The sequence below is a fragment of the Ambystoma mexicanum genome, chromosome 1q (assembly GCF_040938575.1).
Source record: "Ambystoma mexicanum isolate Mex_15411 chromosome 1q, UKY_AmexF1_1, whole genome shotgun sequence".
Classification (NCBI taxonomy): domain Eukaryota; kingdom Metazoa; phylum Chordata; class Amphibia; order Caudata; family Ambystomatidae; genus Ambystoma; species Ambystoma mexicanum.
In genome coordinates this window covers 1,540,486,188-1,540,505,011 of record NC_090922.1, presented here as the reverse complement: position 1 = coordinate 1,540,505,011, position 18,824 = coordinate 1,540,486,188, and the positions used below count along the sequence as shown (strand labels likewise).

The 18,824-nt window shown below is 45.8% G+C and overlaps 1 protein-coding gene across 1 annotated transcript in view; it reads right to left on the bottom strand.

The window, feature by feature from the left end:
- LOC138551477 (zinc finger protein 84-like) overlaps positions 1 to 16,729 on the bottom strand; it is a 146,687-nt gene extending 129,958 nt beyond the window's left edge. The window contains exon 1 of the mRNA XM_069642489.1: positions 16,664 to 16,729. The gene's annotated coding sequence lies outside the window, so the exon portion shown is untranslated. The remainder of the gene's footprint in view (positions 1 to 16,663) is intronic.
- Positions 16,730 to 18,824: the final 2,095 nt, after the last annotated feature.

Here is an 18,824-nt window from a genome sequence, read left to right as displayed (position 1 = left end):
AGACCTGAGGAGTTTCGGTTGCCTCCGGTTTCCAGGCACACTGGAGCTTTCGGGCGGATTTCACAAAGGCTCCCCCAAGCAAAGACAATAGAAGAACCAGCACCTCCCTCCCCTACCCAGAATGGTATACAAAGGACTTTTTTTGTTGGTAAAAAAAGAAGAAGACAGGAAATGGTGATCCATGTGACCCATACCGCAGCTGCGACAGCAGCCTGCGATGTCATTTTCATAAAACACGGTAGAAAACATTCACTCCTACCAGCCACTCGGATAGGTTTGTTACAGTAACTTCAAAGTTACAGGAAAAGTGAGAAAGGATTACAAAGTATCCCTTTAGCACTCCACATAAGATGGGGTGCGCTGATCTCACACAAAATATAAGTGTAGGTAGAATAAAAAGCATCCCCCTATCCTTGGGAACAGCTGTTCTCACAAGGAAAACATTATAAAACCTAAGAGGGAAGCTCACAGAGCTTCCAGCAGTACTGCACTGAAAGTGCCGTGCAATGCAATAGTAAATTACAGATGCCATGAAAAAGATGAAGGAACGTATGCTTCATTACAAATACCAAAAAAGGAGTGCCTAGAGTACAAAACAAGAAGGGATGAGTGAGGAATAAAGTTCCCACTAAAAATTCACAGTCAGAAAAATCCAATATTCCAGCAGAAAGTGCTGCGGGTCTCAGCAGGTGAGGAGAATATCACGCAAAAATGAAATTCTACCTAACAATCCCCATGGCAGATTAGATGGGGTTAATTCTATGACAGCGCTTGGAGCTCTCCCACTCTGCGATTGTCACCAGGAAGGTGATTTACCAGGTTAACAAATCCATTTCACAAGTAGCCATAGATTCAAAAGATGTGTGCACGGGTGCAGCTAAAACCAATTCAATCCCAGAGGCGAAGGATCAGTAATGGGTAAATGCATATGCAGAAGAACGTTAAATTAATGCCAAATAACCACATTCAATAAAGAATAGTATGTGAGCTCCTTAGGTCAGCACCTACCACCAAGAGATAATGCTTACACATATCAATCTTACCCGGTGTAGGGGCTAGGGACGATATGAAAGTCATAAAGTTCAGTGACGTCTCTTGGTCGAATCGCCCGTGCCAAGTACCCCGGCGACTGGATAGCCAAGCTTCACCACTTTGACCGCGAATAAAGGGAACGCACCTTTTACCGACGAACTCCACGGTTGGTTTCATCCCTGTGCAGTGCAACGACTCCAAGTTTCCTCCTCGACGAGATCCTCTCTTCTCCTGGTCGAAACAACCATCATCTTTTACAATTGTGTTACAAAGCATCTTCAGTGCAGTGACACAGGGAGCCTTTCAAGCTTTCTCAAGGTTTAAATACCTTCTCTGGGATGAACTACTGTTTCCCAGAGTAAGTAAAGTGAAATTGACTTTACTAGTCTTTTAAATTCCTAGACCCAGCACACCCCATTTTACCATAGAGTGCTGGAGAGGTTACTTAGTATCCCCTGTGTCTAGATACTCATGTAGCAGTCAAATGCTATGCTTTCCTCTCAGAATGGCTGGTGGCTGTGGTTTTATAACGAACTACCATGGTTTTTCCCCGACCGCAAACTATTTGTAGCTTCGGTAACGTTAAATCGCGGGAGCCATGTTTTTCAAGATTGTGCCTTAGCCTCCTGTGTTAAAACAGGTCCTGGTCTTCTTTTTTCGCCATTTCTTATTGGAAAGGTTCTTCTCAAGTGTTTTCTGCGCGCCAAATCAGGTTTGGTATCTTTGTTTATTCGCCTTTGGCGGGCTTCAGGAGTGAAGACTGCCTCTGGCGCCCGAGTGTCTGGGGTGGGCAGTAAGTGAGGGAGGTGCCTGAAACTCCCTGTGCTTAGTCTCCTAGGGGACCCAAATGCTCTCTTTGGTGATTGGCTCGCTGACTCTCCGGCAAGGACAGACAACCTGCTAGGTGAGTGACAGCTAGGCTGGAATGAATGGGAGAGAACTGAATAATAGGTGAGTCTCTTGGCTTGGACGGCAGAGTCGACCTCTGGACGAAGGAACCGAAGAAGTGCTTGAAGAGGACACCTGCTGCAACTCCTGGACCGTTGGTTTGCCCGATGAAGCTGTGCTGCAGTGCCTACTTGCAAAGTTCTAATCGACAGAGAAGCACCTGCAAGGATGACTTCTCCCTTGAGTTGGTGGGACCAACAGCGAGATCTAAGGAACTGCTAGGAACAGAAGTCATCAGCTGTCTCTTTTTCTTAATTTGTAAGGTACTTTAAACTAAGACTGAGAGTACTTACCTCTCGCGGTGAAAGTGCTTGAAACTTTTGCAACTCACAGGCCTAATCAGCTTGTGACCCAACACATGATTCTTCTTCCAACAAACTACTTGTGAGAACTTTTGCAGAGACTTTTCCGTTTACTTACCCAAACCGCTTTATCCTATCCAAGACTTTAGCCAATTGACTTTGGCCTAGCCTATTGTTTGTTTGTTTATTTGTAATGCGCACCAGACCCGGAGGTATCAGGGCGCAGAGGAACAGGAAGATTACTTTCAGCCTAAGGTTACACAGTTCCATAGTAGTAGAAACACATTTTCAGATCAATCAATGCAGTCAATGGACTGTGTGACAGGCGAATACATACAATAGGAATTATGAATACAAAAATTACATAATTTACAAAAGGTTGAGGCTTTGTAATAACTATTGCAACGCACGATAGTGGGTAGTGCAGAGGAGGGGAAAGACAGAGACACTAGTCTTAGTTAGTGGTCATTTTCCCTAAGCCATTTAATGATTTTGGTCTGAAGTTTAGAAAGGTTTGGTCCACCCACTGGAATTGAATTGACTCTTCTGGTGAACTCAAAATACTTGCACTGTCTAAAGAATTATTGTAGTCTTTCTTGTTCTAATAACCTTTGCCTTTTACTCCTCTTGAAAAGTATTGTGAGGATATAGTATTGAAGTATATCTGTGTATGATTATATAATTGCCTCCTTCTAATGAAATGTTTTATAACTGACTGGTTAATAAATTAATAAGTATTAAACCAAGAAACCTTGAGTGTACACCTCGGATTGTAGTTGCTAGTAGTGTTCCCAGAGGGTACTGCATTCAAACGTTGCCCAACACTGGGCCTTTTGATCACTGTAACCAAAAGTAGGCCCATCCTTGAAGAGTTCGAAAATGCAAAAGCAACTTTATTGTACAAACGGCTGGCAGGGGTTAGATGACATCAAAGAGTCAAACTAACCTGTCTCTCCAACCACAAAAAGAACACACATTTTATACAATTTGCAACAATTAACACACTCCCAAAGCTTTTGTTAGAGTCAACCCCCACACATGATTGTTTGAACCTATGCAATGTAACCATATTCCCTTTCGTTCCCACACTTCATATTGGATACATTCATCTAAGCACCATCCTCTTTAACTTATAATGGCATGTTTCATATTTGAACTACACCCCTCTCTGGGGCCTTTGCATATTTGGTTATGGTGTTGGGAAGGGGAAAGCCCGGTTCCACCCACCTAGGCGCTTTCAAGTGAGGCAGGATGCATTTGAGGCACTGTGATGGGGCAGGGGGAGGTGGGACAGCGAGAGGGACGCCATCCCACCTAACAAGACCCCATTTTAATATAACCAACTATAGTCTAACTATATAATATAGCCCATAGAAATGAGTAATCATAGGTAGAAGGGAACGCACGTGCGGTAAATGCACATTGCATGCACTAGGCCCAAATTCACGAGACCGCAGAAATCCCCAGCCATGCCCGAGCTCCCATGAGGACAGCTCACAACCCCAACCGCCACAAGATCTATTCATTGTTCAAACAGTGTTCCAGCTGTTAGGCAAGATTGTATGCAATAGCCTGTGGGAGACTGCAGCAGCCTTGTCCTCTTGGCAATAGTTAACCCAACCTTTGGTATAAATCTGTACTACACAAGATGGTAGAGTGACTGAGCAGCCAGGCTTATCTCAAGAGGGGTCAATGTGAGCTGTAGAGTTCTAACACAGAGTTTCACAGTGACAGTTATTCAAATAAACACACTCAAGGTTTCTTGAGTAAACAAGTATTAATTTATTTAACAGTCGGTTGAATAAGCCTTCTTTAGAAGGGAACAAATATGTAACACCACAAATATACTTCAATAAATAGACGCTATCAGTTTCACTAAATCAGTAGATACCCATTGGGGATGGCACACACACACTTCCTACACCCTCAGGTGACCTAAATAGCTAAAACACTGTTGACATTGATTTATCACTGGCACATTTAGAGCAATACTGAGATTTACTGAGATTGGTGTAAAAAGGTAAAAAGTTAAAGGGAGAGAACAATGGTTAACAAATATTCTTAAGCAGGTAAGTACTTTTGAACCCCACAATGCAAAGTAAATTAACCCTTTCCCTGCTACACAAGTTATAGTATGTGTGACTTCTTGGAGGGACAGAGGTTAGAAGAGTCTAACAGGGAGCCAGGACAGCCAATGTCACTTGAACAAAGTCTAGGGGAGCTGAAGTTCTTCTTGCAGGTAAGTAAAAGTCTTGCACAATGTTTTAGAACTGTTTGTAGAAATGAAATCACTGAAGGGCCACAACCTGGGAGGCTTGTGAGGGTCAAAGCTGCAAGCAACTCGGCAAGAGGCAACCAAGACAAGTCTCAACTGAGAGCTAGAAGGCTACACAGCAAGAGGTTAGTTTACAGTACCTTAGGTTTGAAGAAATTGGTTCCATCTGGCTTCTGTTCCAGTTGTAGTATGGCAGATCCTGTTGTTCCTGGGCCTCAGTCCTGGAGACAAGAGGAAGGACGTCTGGGATCTCCCGCACTACGATTTCAAGGTCAGTGGCAGTAATGGGCAAACTTCAGATCAGCAGCACTTTGCGGTTTCAGCTTCTTGCCACTAGCACCACTGCAGTTCTCGGATACCTTATGGACTTTCCTCGCATCTGGGGTCCAACACTCTGTTGAGGTGGCTTAGGCTTGGTCAATTCTGCTTCATGGGAGTCCGGAGGATCTTCCTGGAGCTCGGGTCCGACTTAAAAACGAGACACTCGATTCTGGTGTTCCTCTCCCTGGCAATCAGTTCCAGCAGCAGCAATGGAAGTACAGCCAGCTCCGAGAGGATGTCACATAAATTCGCTTTGGGGTTGATTGGTCCCACCAACCCAAGGGGAGGTCATCCTTGCAGGCCTTCTCTAGTCGAGGCGAATTCAGAGTTTCAGCAGAGCAGCAGGGCTTCACCGGGCAAACCAATGGTCTAGGAGTTGCAGTAGGCGTCTCTTCCAAGTTCTTCTTTGGATTCCTTCGTCCAGTGGTCGATTCCGCCTTCCAAGCAAAAGACCTCGGGTCTCATTACGAGGAACGGGTTACAGGGTTAACGGCACCGGTAGAGCTGCTGGCGCCGTTAACCCCCTACCACCTCATTATGAGGTCAGCTCGCGGGACCCGCCAAACGAACAAAGAGACCAAACTTGGTTTGGTGCGCAGAGTAAATCTCAAGAAGGACCTTTCCATCAAGAAATGGCTAAAAAAGAAGAAGACCGGGCCATTTTGGCAAAATGGGCACCCAGGGGTGCTTTACTGGGGTGGCAATTGTAGCACGCAGTAAAATACACACCATTGTAGGAAAAAGTAAACCACTGCCACCAGCCATTAATTGTAAAAGGGGTAACATAAAAATGTTACATGAGAAACTAGACAAAGGGGATACTAAGTAACCCCTCCAGCAACCTATTGTAAGATAGTGTGTACTGAGTCTAGAAAGTTACAATTCTAAGTAAAGTCAACTTCACTTTACTGCTCTGGGAAACAATAGTTTATCCAAGAGAAGGTATTTAAACCTTTGGGAAATGTAAAGGACTTCCCTGTGCCACTACACTGAAGGTGCTGCGTGCGTGACACAATGTAAAAAGATTATGCCTATGGAGTTTGTCAGACTCCAAAACCAAAAGAAACAGTGTTCAGATCAAAGAAAAATACATGAGAGTGGCAAAAAGGTCTCACTCTCTCAAGGATCAAACTTAAAAGTCCTAAAGTCCAGCAAAAGTGCTGGGGGTCTCCAAGGTGGAAGGGAATTGGCACATTTCTGAGAATTCTCCCTAACAGTTGCAAAGATGTGTTTTTTACCCAAGCGGGATGTGCCCTACAAGCAATGTTCCCTCTAAGCTGTGTGCGCGTGTGCGCATGTGCGCTTGCCCAGCTTCCCTCTGGGTGCCACTCAGAAAGACAATTCCCACCTTCTCAAGAACTAAAAAAAGCACAAGTCACAGCATTTCTATGTTGGTTGTAATATGAATGCAATTCAAGTACAAGAATGTCTATGGCCAATACTGGCTCAGCAACAGCGTTGCCCACACTATGTAATCCAACTCAAATAGCGAATATTGTCAATTAGTAGCCGGCTACTTGGATGCGTAACCTCATAGCATGATTCCATTTCTTTGCACTTATGTCACACAGGTGCTTTGAAGTGGTACCCTTGCAAACTAACGCATTATTAAACTCATATATTATTTTTCCATGTGAGGATTTTGAGCGGGTAAATATCCTGCTCAACCTCTTCTACTTTAGCATTGCTAATGTTACCTTAGAAGTGGAGAGCAACATGGCAGTATCATATCCTTGGACTGCAAGGGATTATGGGTACGGAATATGCCTGGCTCTACTAACACATAGCATTTGGCCAATAACTATTCAAACAGCTTCATTGCTTTTCACACAACCTGCATGCTTTCCAGGTTTCCAGAGTTCCAGTGGGCACACACCGGAACACATGCTGTGGTAATGCTCCGCTATACACACATGATGACACTGAACACACATATAATCCCACCCATCAATATTACATGTTGCAAACAATTTGGCGTGATATTGTTGGGATGGAAATGAGTTCATCCAACCCCCCTAGGCACTTCCAAATAAAGCAAACCCCATACGAGGCAATATAACATACAAGGGGAGTGTGGCCCACAACACCAGGTTTCACATAAACGGCCCTGCAGCGCATAGAAGCAGATGCACAGCACTAGAAATGCCCATAAACCGTGACTCCATTTTATATTTGGCCCAAAGAACAAGAGGCTGCAGGCTCACGCTGCTCACATCGAGTTCACAAGGGATCCCAAAGCTCAATTGCTGCACACCATGCTGGCTCTGCACGAGCCTTGTTCCCACGGAAGTCCATTTCCCTCTCGCCCTTTCAGTGTTGCGAATAGTTATTATCATCTCAAGGAATGCACTCTGCGGCGAGCGTGAGACAGCACCAGGTTCTGCGCTGTACCCATCCATCTCCACTAACCTGCCAGCATGCCTCTGACCCCCACCCAGCCTGGCAGAGCCGGCCACACTCTACCAACCCAACCCTAATATATTCTGATGTAATGATAACTATCCGACCCAGGTCCTCACATCCATGAGGTGCTCACCTTAGATCTAAAGATACACGGCTGTATCTCTCTCATAGACAGCAACACCCGTCTTCTGTAACATGAGGTATCAGGAACGGTAAATCTTAGATCAATCCACCAGGGGGAGGGGAGACTTGGGCGCGGGAACTGCGGTATCAATGATGCCCCAAATGCCCTGAATGTATGCGCATTTCATCATCCTTATTCCTTGGCACTCCTTTCCTGTGTTGTCCAGGTGCCTGCCATAATGGATGAATAGTCGGGTTTAGTTGTTTTGCTTAGATTAGATACATTGGGCCTCATTGGGAGTGCGCCAGTTCCAGTAACAACGGTGCTGGGAAGCTACCGGCACCGTTGTTACCAGACCGGCACACGGAGTTCTGCGGACGGGTACCCTCCCACCCACCAGGTCTGACCTGGCAGGCGGAATGGCACCCGCCCGCAAACTTTGACTGACATCGGCACTGCTGCACACAGTGCCGGTGCATCTGTCCTCCCCATTCCCATCGAGTCCAATGGGACTGGAATGGGAATGGAGAAGGATATTTTCTGTCGCCTGGCTACACGGACTGCCAGGGCTCTAATGCCCTGGTGATTCCCCATTGCCAGGCACCGGAAAAAAGGCACAGCTACTGCTGGGGTTGTAATGAACCCCATTGTATTTATGTGTGCCCTGACCATCGCCACAAGGATGAGCCCAGCTGACCTACGTGTCCCAAGATCGACAGGGAAGAACCAGCCAATTGCTGCCTGGCATCCCCTATGGAGCAGGCCTATGTAAAGGGTGCCACCAGTCAGGAGCAACAAAAGGTTACTTATACGAATGATGTTTTTTTATGTTAAGAAACCCATGTTTGAAATTAGAAGACCAGAGCGCTCTCGAGTAGCAGAGTTCTTTTCTGGCACTTGTATTTTGTAAAAGTAAAATACTGTTATCCTTGCAACCTATCTCTTGGCTTCATTCCCTAGTGGGTTGTATTTACTCTGGAGTGATCGTACAGAGGTGCATGCCTTCATTTGGTGATCCCTGTGATGCGATTCCTTAGCCCCGTACCTGCAGCGATATCCAAGGGGCCTCTCCGGAAGGGCTGTGCCCACCTACAGTGACCAGTCCCCCAACACGTACGCAGCAGAAGTGGTGCCGAAATCTCGCCTGCTCGTTGGATCGGGGTACGGCCCCAGGGAGAGGCCCAGACCTGTTGTGGATTGCCCACGAATGGAGGCTCTCAGAAGAACATGGACACATGAGTATAGCTTGCAAGGAATAACAATGCTTGGGCTTGGGTATAGAGCAGTATGATGGAAGGGAACAGGCAATGAGTGAAAGTGAAAACGTAGAGTGGTTAGTAGTTGAGATTTTTATTTAGTTCTTTTTTAAGTTATAAGAAGAGGAAGGAAAGGGAGCCCCTTCTCGAAAGAGAGGGGAAGGTGGTGCCACTGTGCACTGTCTCGACCAGTGTAGAAAAAGAAATATAAGAATAAAATTAGGAGCCCCATATAGTTAGAGCACTCGGGGAAAAGTAGTGGTTATTGTTTTAGCTTGTTGTTTTAGTTTATTGTTTTCAGTGTACTCTATTTGTATGCGGAGGAAGCCCAGGAGAGGCGGTATTGTGTGAGTGAAGAATGTATAGGGAAGGTGTGGGGAGAGCGAGTGGGAAAGCTCTATAAAGGTTCTATAAAAGGGGGGTAGTTTAAAGGTGTATGGTTTTTTTGTAGGGATAACAGCAATTGTTTGAATGGTTTGGCAGTATCACGACTATTGTGTTTTATATGTGACGGAAGTTAACTGACTGCCACTGTATGCCCCAACGATATAGAAAGAATGGGAGAATACTGCACAGCCACTTTGGTGAGACACACTTTAGACAAACAATAATAATGGGAAAGGAAACGCCGCTAACCCACATATGTAAGAACATACCTCTATACAGCGGCAAAATAAAGAAATACCATGCCCACTGGGTGACAGAAACAAAGGGGGAGGGACTGCCCCACTCCTGGCCAGAGGAGGGGTTGTTCAATAAGTGTGCCCTGGATCATATGTCCACACACCTGACTGCTAAACGTAAGGGGAAATCGCTACACAGTAGGCGAGAAATATTGGATCTGTGGCGGATGGAGGCCCTGTCCCTCCAATGCATTTCAAGCCTTATACTAACCAATTTGCATCATCTGCGAACACTTTTTCCCCAATAGGGAGGGCCACGGGGAGTGCGAGTGTGTCCTGTTCTAGCAGTAATTAAAGAATCTTAGGAAGAACCGGAGGTAGCTGTTCAGATAGAACTGAGGGGATTTTCCTTTCTTATAGATACTGGGGAAACCAGATTGTGCATCAAGGAAGAAGGATTTCCATGATCTAACAAAATGGACACAAGGCTTTGAGGACGATTTTGAAAGTTGCAATGACAAAAGATTTGCCCTTAACGATAGGGACCCAGCATATTGTAGCACCTTTGCTGTATTCAAGAGACACTCCCATCAATATTCTGGGGAGGGATTTACTGAGCAAACTGAACGCCCCGATTTCTTTTTCAGAAAAAGGGATGGTGTGCTTCACACCAGGAATGTACCCAGCCCGGGTGGCCGTACTGATTCAGGCATACCATGCTCACAGTGCAATGAGAGGAATACTCAAACACACAGATCGCTGTATATGGAGCACACGTGTTGCTGGGATGGTGTACTCCACTCCAGGAATGTACCCAGCCCGGGTGGCCGTACTGATTCAGGCACACAGTGCCTGAGAGGGATACCCACACACACCGATCTCTGTAAATGGAATGCACATTTGCTGGGATGGTTGCATGGGAATGAGAGGAAGGTGTTCCGGCTGTCTAACGACTTTTTGTTCAGGCCTCAGTGTCCCTCCTCAGTTAGCTCAGGCACACACACTCTACTGTACTTGGAGGAAGTAGTAGAACAGAAAGATATGATTATACTGGTTGCTACTGATGAGAACAACATGGAATGGTGATCCATATTATGCAACAATCCTACACTGACAGGAACAAGTGCCAGATAGCAAAACAGAAAGCCCACTATTAAGAGGGTGATTTGGAAAAAAGTGCCTAAAAGCTTGTGGACAACAGGACCCCATAATGTAGGAATATTTCAAGGGGCAGGGGCAGAACACATTAAGATAAAAGGAGCACTATTGCTATGAGTAAAACTATACCCTTTATCACGAGAAGCAGATGAGGACATATGTGAGACATTGCATGCACTATGGCAGCAAGGCAGAATACAGGTAACTTCAGCACCTTGCAACACTGCTATCTATCCGATTAAGAAATCAAAAGGGAGGGGTGTGGCGTTTTGTACAGGAGTTACACCCTCCGAATGACATCAAGGAAGAATATACATTGGTTCCAAACCCTGCAACAATTTTTTGCAGCGTTCCTGCAGAGGCACTTTTTTTCACAGTGGGTGACTTCAATAACGCTTTTTTCCTCCATCGCAATGATATTCATTGACAACAGTTCCAGCACTGATCCAACCATTGGACAAAAGCACTCAGTGTGTGTAGTAGTGGGGTATGGAAGGGGAGTACTAAAGGGGGAGGAGTTAACGGTGTACTCACCAACACGATTACCAAATCATTAGTATGCGCAAGCAGCTGAATTAGAGGCTCTAATTGAAGCACTCAACATGTCCGAAGGCCAAGCAGTGAACATCTTCTCATACTCATCTTATGTCACCTCTACAGTACACTTAGGACTAGCAAGGTGGGAAAATGATGGCACTCCTGTTCAACATGCAGCATTGTTGAGAGAACTATTGTATTGAAAAAGGGTTCCACCCACCCCGGAGAATTAGCATAAGAAATCCAAGTTTCCATGAAAAAGTGCTGGGCTACTCACAGAGTGTAGAATTTACACTAGAAAGCAATCTCCTCTAACAGAACCACTCTTAGCAAGTATACACCAGATTATGAGGATAATTATGCCACCTGAAGATAGGCAGAGGCTTGAAGAATGCACCACGTGGCCTACTCAGGATCTGGGGACAGGGGGCCAATTGGTTCAAGCTAGAGAATTACTGCGATCCCAGAGATATGTTCACAGAAAATAGTTTAGGCTTAAATAGAAAATTGTAAACAAAATAAGGAGTATCCATGGCCATCTATTTGGATAGGTTGGAAGTGGTATTCGCCCAGCATTCCAGTATCACCAAACCATATGAGACAGCACAGGAAGATGTAGCTTATTGTTTTGTTAGTGAGCTGTTACCTAAAGTTCAGATGCAACTTAACAATGTGTGCATTCACCCACATGGCCGACCTGGGACTCAGGGATGTGTGGTGCTCGTTAAATGGCACCAAACGAGCATACACATTCTACTCCTCAGTGCATGATATGCACTCAAGGATCGATGTATGGCTATTATCCCACGAAGCATTAGGCTGGATCACCAACACACATATTTACCAGAGGACATACTCAGACTACTCACCCATTCAGATAACATTGGAAATCCCGGAGAATAAAATAAACATACCCCGTGGAGGTTCAAAACGGCAGCACTACAAGACCTGGTCTACAAGTCATCTCTAACTCAGCACATCCAAGAATACTTTGAGATTAACTAAGGTTCAGTGTCCAGCCAAGCGGTGCTGTGGCAAGTGTTCAAGGTATGCATCAGAGGCACTGCAATGTCAACTGAGTTCGGTGAACTGAGGGATATCCGCAGGGATCTAGCCTGATGGGAAAAAGACATCGCCCACATACAAAACCAGTACGCACAAGCGCCATCCACGCAACTGGGGTTTGACATCAAAACCACGATAGACAGATTTAGAGAAGCTGCTGACCGCGAAATTCGCTACTTTGATAGGCCTGCAGCAGCGCAGCGATATGGTGAACAAGAACGCCCAGTAGACTTTTGGCTAGGCTGGTACGGGGGAACGAGGCCCAATGGGTATACCATGCATAATAAGGAGTGATGGGATGGTGACCACAAACCAATTAGAGATTAAGGGGGCCTTCTTTGACTTCTACAAACATATCTACTCACCACAGAGCATCGGCACGGAACAAGAGATAGATCACTGAAAAAGAGATAGTTGAAGCCATAAAAGCACTGCCCAACGGGAAAGCCCCAGGCACTGACGGCCTCGGTGCAGAATTCTATAAAGAGTTTGCACAACTCCTTGTCCCCAAACTACTTGCCGTCTGGTCAAAAGCCCTAGAAAAAGGGGAGCTACCGGAAACTACCAGAGAAGCAGTCATTACTCTACTGCTTAAACCAGGGAAGCCCCTCGAAGATTGCGGCTCTTACAGGCCACTATCATTAATAAATACTGACGCTAAGATTTTTGCGAAGATCCTGGCCACACGACTATCGCCACTAATGCCATACATGGTCCATGAGGACTAAGCGGGGTTCATAACGGACAGATCCATGGCAATGAATATTAGACACTGCCACAAAATTCTAGCAGCGATACCCGAAGAATTACAAGCAGTGGCCGTCTCATTAGATATGTAAAAGGCCTTCGACACGGTATACTGGCTCTTCCTGTTCAGGGTCCTACATAATTATGGGTTTGGCCCTCATTTTATTAAATGGGTCAGGGTACTCTATACAAGCCCCTATACTAAAATAAGTATAAACAGCACATTATCAGAGCTACTGGAATTATTAAGGAGCACCCGTCAAGGCTGTCCACTGTCCCCCCCTCTTATTTGCTCTAGTGATTGAACCCTTCCAGATTTACTTAGCGCCCGATATAGTAAATACGGAATACTGCGTGAGGGTAAACTAGAGATCATTACGCTGTACGCTGACGATATTTTATTGTACTTAAAGAACCCAGGACACACCCTTGGCAGGGTCCTAACAGTGGTCAAAACATTTGGCAAGTACTCGGGCCTGAAACTAAACTCGGCCAAATCAGAAGACTTCCCCCTTACAGAGGCAACTGTAGAACCACCAGATCTACAATGCCTTGTCTGGAGCCCGGTACACATTAAATATATGGGGGTGTAAGTGGCCAGGACAGCACAACTATCGCGTGCGCTGAACTATAACGCCCTCGCTGATGCCCTATGTGTCAAGATGTCACGCTGGAACGCCCTGCCAATATCACTGATGGGGAGAATCGCCCTAATAAAAATGATAATTCTTCCCTTAACTCTTCTATTTATTTACCACCTGACCGGTGTGGCCGGGGAGAGCACTATTTGCAAAGAAAAGGGGGGCGCATGCACCGCGTTGGTGTGGGGCGGATGCTCTAGACTGAGATGGAGGGTCTTCACAGACCAATTCCTGCAAGGAGGCCTACCAGCTCCAGATTTCGAGATCTACTATTTGGCAGCGCAGGCACACTATGCGGCACAATGGGCGACAGACTTTCATGACCCTAAAGAAACTACGAACAAAGGCCCAATAACGAAGTCAGTTACATTACTCCATGACCTCACATCGTGACGTTCTTAACACTATAACACTATTAACCCCATACAAGTTACGTCCACAGTATGGGCAAGGATAGTCGACATACACGGCACAGAAATATTACTCCATCCAAGCATGCCAATCTGGGGCAACCACTACAAACCACCAACTATGGACAAAGAAGTAGCGGCACATTGGGGCGCAAGAGGAATCATGCAATGGGGACAATTGTTCCGAGATAAGCGCTTTGTGACATGGGAAGTCCTAAAAGATGTAGTGGGAGATACACCGAAACATAAATTGCACTACATGTGAATGAAGTCTGCCATAGCAAAAACATGGTCAGAATTTCCAGCAGAACCAATGATAAACCTGGGCCTGGGATTTATGTTTACAGCTGGGAAGGGGAGGATATCGACATTGACACTATATAAGACCATCATTCAAACCCACCCACCATTGACACATAGTGCCAAAGAAAAGTGGGAGCATGACCTGGGACAAGTTATCACTGACAACCAATGGTCACGAATATGCGCCTTAACCAGATCTCGATCGTGCAATGCTAGATACAAACTGATTCATTATAAGGTTGTACATAGACTGCATTACACCCCAGCTAAACTGAAACGTATATATCCCACTACTGAAGATCTGTGTCCAAGATATGGCTGCGCGATGGCTGACATTTACCATATGTTCTGGTCATGCACACAATTGAGGGGCTACTGGGAGGAGATCTGCAAAACATTGGAGTACATGGCTGAGGAGCCTGTTGAATGGTCACCAATGATATGTCTACTGGGGGCCATAGGGAAGATGAATCCAGCCTGGCGGAAATTATTGAACATGAGTTTACTACTTGCCAAGAGAGGGATATTACTGAAATGGAAAAGCAAAAGTCCCCTTACTAAGAATGACTGGGACAGCGACATGATATGGTCGAACGACAACGAAGAAATAAATATTGATTCACTTCAAGTAGCTACGAGACCTAAAAACATATGGACCAGATACAAACAATACCTGGCTGATAAAGCCAAAAGAGAGGAAATGTTGTTATTCGTGAGGATCTCCCTCTTCCTTTTCCCTTTTATTTTTCTTTCGAGTTAAACAATGTATAAGTGGTATGATTGACATACTCATATGGCTTGATGTAATTGTGTGATATAATAAAGAAAGTTTAAAAAAAACAATGTGTGCATTGGATGGAAGGCTAAACCTTCAGCAGAGTTAGCGGCAGTTACAAATCATTGCAGTGTGTGTCAGGAATAGAGGAAAGAAGGGTTTGAGAATCAAGTGATTTACAGATGCAGAGCTTAAAGAAATGGGTGCATGGACACAGGCAGAATGTGCAGGCACTGGCATAGAAGGGAGGCAAGCCTCTGAACAGGAGCAGAGAAGGGCCAACCATGGGAGAGGCTCTACAAGGGAGGCTGATGGGTGGTTACCCCCCAGACAAGCAATTCAGCAGAAACAGTGGGGCCCACCAGATCAGCAGAGGCATGGAGGTCCACTATCTTAGCTGAGACAGGGGGGTCCAGTAGATCAGGGACTGGTCACATCTCCAGGGAGCATGGGGTCCCCCACTAGGCCCCTTAGATTGAAACTATTGTAGCAAAGAGGACTTTAGAACAAGTGTCCCTATAAACAACAAAGACTGTATCTTCAGGGAAACACAGGGCAGGGTGACATCCAGGCTCCCCCACCAGGGAGCATGACCCCAAAAACCAGACACTTCAATAGAAGCCCAAACTCCTTTCCTCAACCCACATGCCAATACTTGCACTGCTGTACTACTAAATACTAACCCAATTGCTCAGGACCCTTTCTGACTACCAGACGAGAAGGATGTCCTGGAAAGCCCTTTAATCCCAGTAGTTCAAGATGTTCCATAGGCCCAGTGTCATGTAGAGGGAATGCCTGTATCACGTTTAGTACATGGAGGCTAAGAGATGCACCCTGGGAATATACACCCTTCCAGGCATCTGTGTCCAAAGAGAAGGTGAAGGCTGTCGGTATATCCAACACTCGTATCATACACCCAGCCACACATTGGCTAAGAGATGCACCCTGGGAATATACGCCCTTCCAGACATCTGTGTCCAAAGAGAAGGTGAAGGTTGCCGGTATATCCAACACTCGTATCATACACCCAGCCACAGAACCTCCCAGAATCACTTTTGGACACATAACTGGCAGACAGGCATTTCTCTTAAGCAGGACGGCACCAGTAAATCCGTTAGGTCGGGATTGGTTATGTAAACATAGATGTGCTATATATTGTACGCCTGATGGCGTGTTCCTGAGAGTGCCTTCTGTAAATACCATAGCAGTTCTCGCTACCCTCCAGGTAGGCATGGGGGTAACTTAGAAAGAAGGGAAGTGGGAGGCTGGATGACTTGAAGCACTTATTGCCACTAAATCTGTTTTCTTTAGGTTCACACATGATAATGAGGTGAGGGACATTCAGACAGCTGAACCTCTTAGGATTAAAGTCGACCCATTTAAGAGATTTCCCCCATATTGTCCCTACTAGTGACCCGTGTAATATCCCAATACTCCATATGAAAAAGCCCAGGAGGTTCACCTACACTTTTGTTCAAGGTTTGAGGGCCGTTAATGCCATAATATTATCCCTTCATACCCAGTGGTGCCAAACCCCGCCACTATTCTTCCATGCAAACGATGCCACCCACTAGATCTTTGTACCGCATTCTTCTCTGTCCCCATACATAAAGATAGTCAATATTGCTTTGCATTTTGGCTTACAGGAGCCCAACACACCTGGGCAGGATTACCCAAAGGATATATAGAGTCCCCCACACTCTTCTCACAACAGCTAAAGAAGCATTTAGATGAGAATATTACCTGGCATGTCACTGTTAATCCAGTACGTCGATGACTTGTTCATGGTGTCACCATCATATGTAGCCTGTAAGCAAGACACAAAGGTACCAATGACTTCCCTGGCTGAGGGAGGGCATAAAGCATCCAAACAGAAGTTACAATTGTGTCCAGAAAGAGTTCATTATCCAGGGAATTATATAATGAAAGGTTATCGCTTGATATCCCCCTCCCGAAAATAGGCCATTTATAAAATCCCTAAACCTCAGACTATCACACAAAGGAGCTAAATACCCTCCTCTGAAAGAAATGCCTCCTCCCCGACACCTAGGACCACACACCCTCCACTACGCATTCTACCCGAGACTGGGTGATTGACGCCCCACTGTATCCTCCCATGGTTGCTTGTAGATAATTTGCTGAAGAATTGCCCTCCTTCCCCTCCTCTAGTGTTACCTCACTGCACACTTGTTTTTCTGCTTCCCTCACCATGTTCTTTTCTGGACCTAGTACCATCATAATAAAGAAAAACAAAATGTGAGCATTTTTAGGGATAGTTGGTTACTGGCGGTAGTGGATTGTAGGTTATGCTGAAATAGTCAACCGCTTAAATAGTTTACCCGCAAAATGGTAAGACTTTGCGATGATAAAATCATGTCTACTTGAGCCTCCTGCTTTGGAACTTCAGATTATAGAAAGGGATTTACTTTCTATTGCCATGAGAAGGATTTGCTTTGGATTTTCCATTACAGGGCCATTGCTTAATAAAGTAAGGAACTAGATCATGTAGGTGCAGGAATGCCGCCGGGTCTGAGATCTGTGCTTGCAGCAGAATCAGCAGTAGAGCAGAGTGTGTGCACTGTGTGAGGATCTCCTCACATGCAGTAGTTTACCTACTATTGAAAACAAAACCTCAGCACATGTTTCGCCCAATGACAGCTGCAAGGTGTGTGTCCTACCCTCCACCCCACCCTGATAACTCCCCTTACCCTCAGCAGAGCTCCACACCAACCTTATTCTTTATGCAGAGCGCACCTAGGGTTGCTACTCAGTGCCCAGGGACATGTAGTCCCACAGAATGATTTATTTGTCAGGCTATGTTCTTCAAGAATGAACCCGCGTTGTTAAACTGGCAATAGTGTTGCTACATATATAATAGCTCACATATATTGCATACCACAAAGTCTTCGCTCACTCGTGGCAACACCACTTGAAAATCATGTCCCTCTAATGTGTATATGGATTGTAGGTGGTTTAATGATATTGATGATATGATATGGCATTCATAACGCGCCTATACACAAGGGGTGCAAGGCGCAATGAGGCAAGGGAGGGGGAACAGAGGGAAGACTGAGACAACGATCTTACTAGGCCAGGTGAAATTGAGATCGCGCAAGTGCATGGGAGAGGAGGGAGAGAGGGAAAGTGCAGGGGGGAGGGGGGAGGGGCAGTGTAGTACATAGGATCAAAAATAATACATAAATAATAAATAGAATGAATAAAAACAATAGGTAAAAAGTGCAGCCAGCTTGTGGCAAGTCCAGGGCTAAGTGCAAACATCAAGTGTCAAGAGCTGGTGGGGACGGTAGGGATGCAGAAACAGCCCCCAAGTCCAGGGGTTGCCTGGGAGGCAGTGCAGGTGTGCAGAATGCGGGGGTGGGGGCCTGGGCCCGAGATTAGAGGGTAGCCAGGTGATCGGTGCAGTTTCATTTTCAACCAGGAGTTCAGCAGGGGAGAGGAAGAGAGAAAGCAGAAGCAAAGAGGAAGGTATTGAGGTGCTTCGAGAACCGGAGATGGTACTCCTCAAGTTTCAGAGAGGCTGGGAGGCTGTTCCAGAGGGAGGCCCTAGCCGAAGAAAGATCGACCACCAACTCGTTGCTTGGAGAAGTGACTGACCCTGGGGGAGTTAGAGGCGGATGAGCGAAGGACTCGAGAAGGAAGATATTTAGGAAGAGACAGTTGAAGGTATTGAGGCCCCAGGCCCCAGAAGGCCTTTGGACAATGCAGAGGGTTTTGAACTTTATCCTCGAGCCACTAGGAGCCAGAGCAGAGATTTCAGTCCTGGAGAGATACGATCCCTGGGCTTGAGGCCAAGGACAAGTTTTGCAGTCCTGTTCTGGATGAGTTGCAGAGGGCGGAGAGTAGAAGCAGGCAGATTTAGAAAGAGGCTATTTCAGTAGAGAGA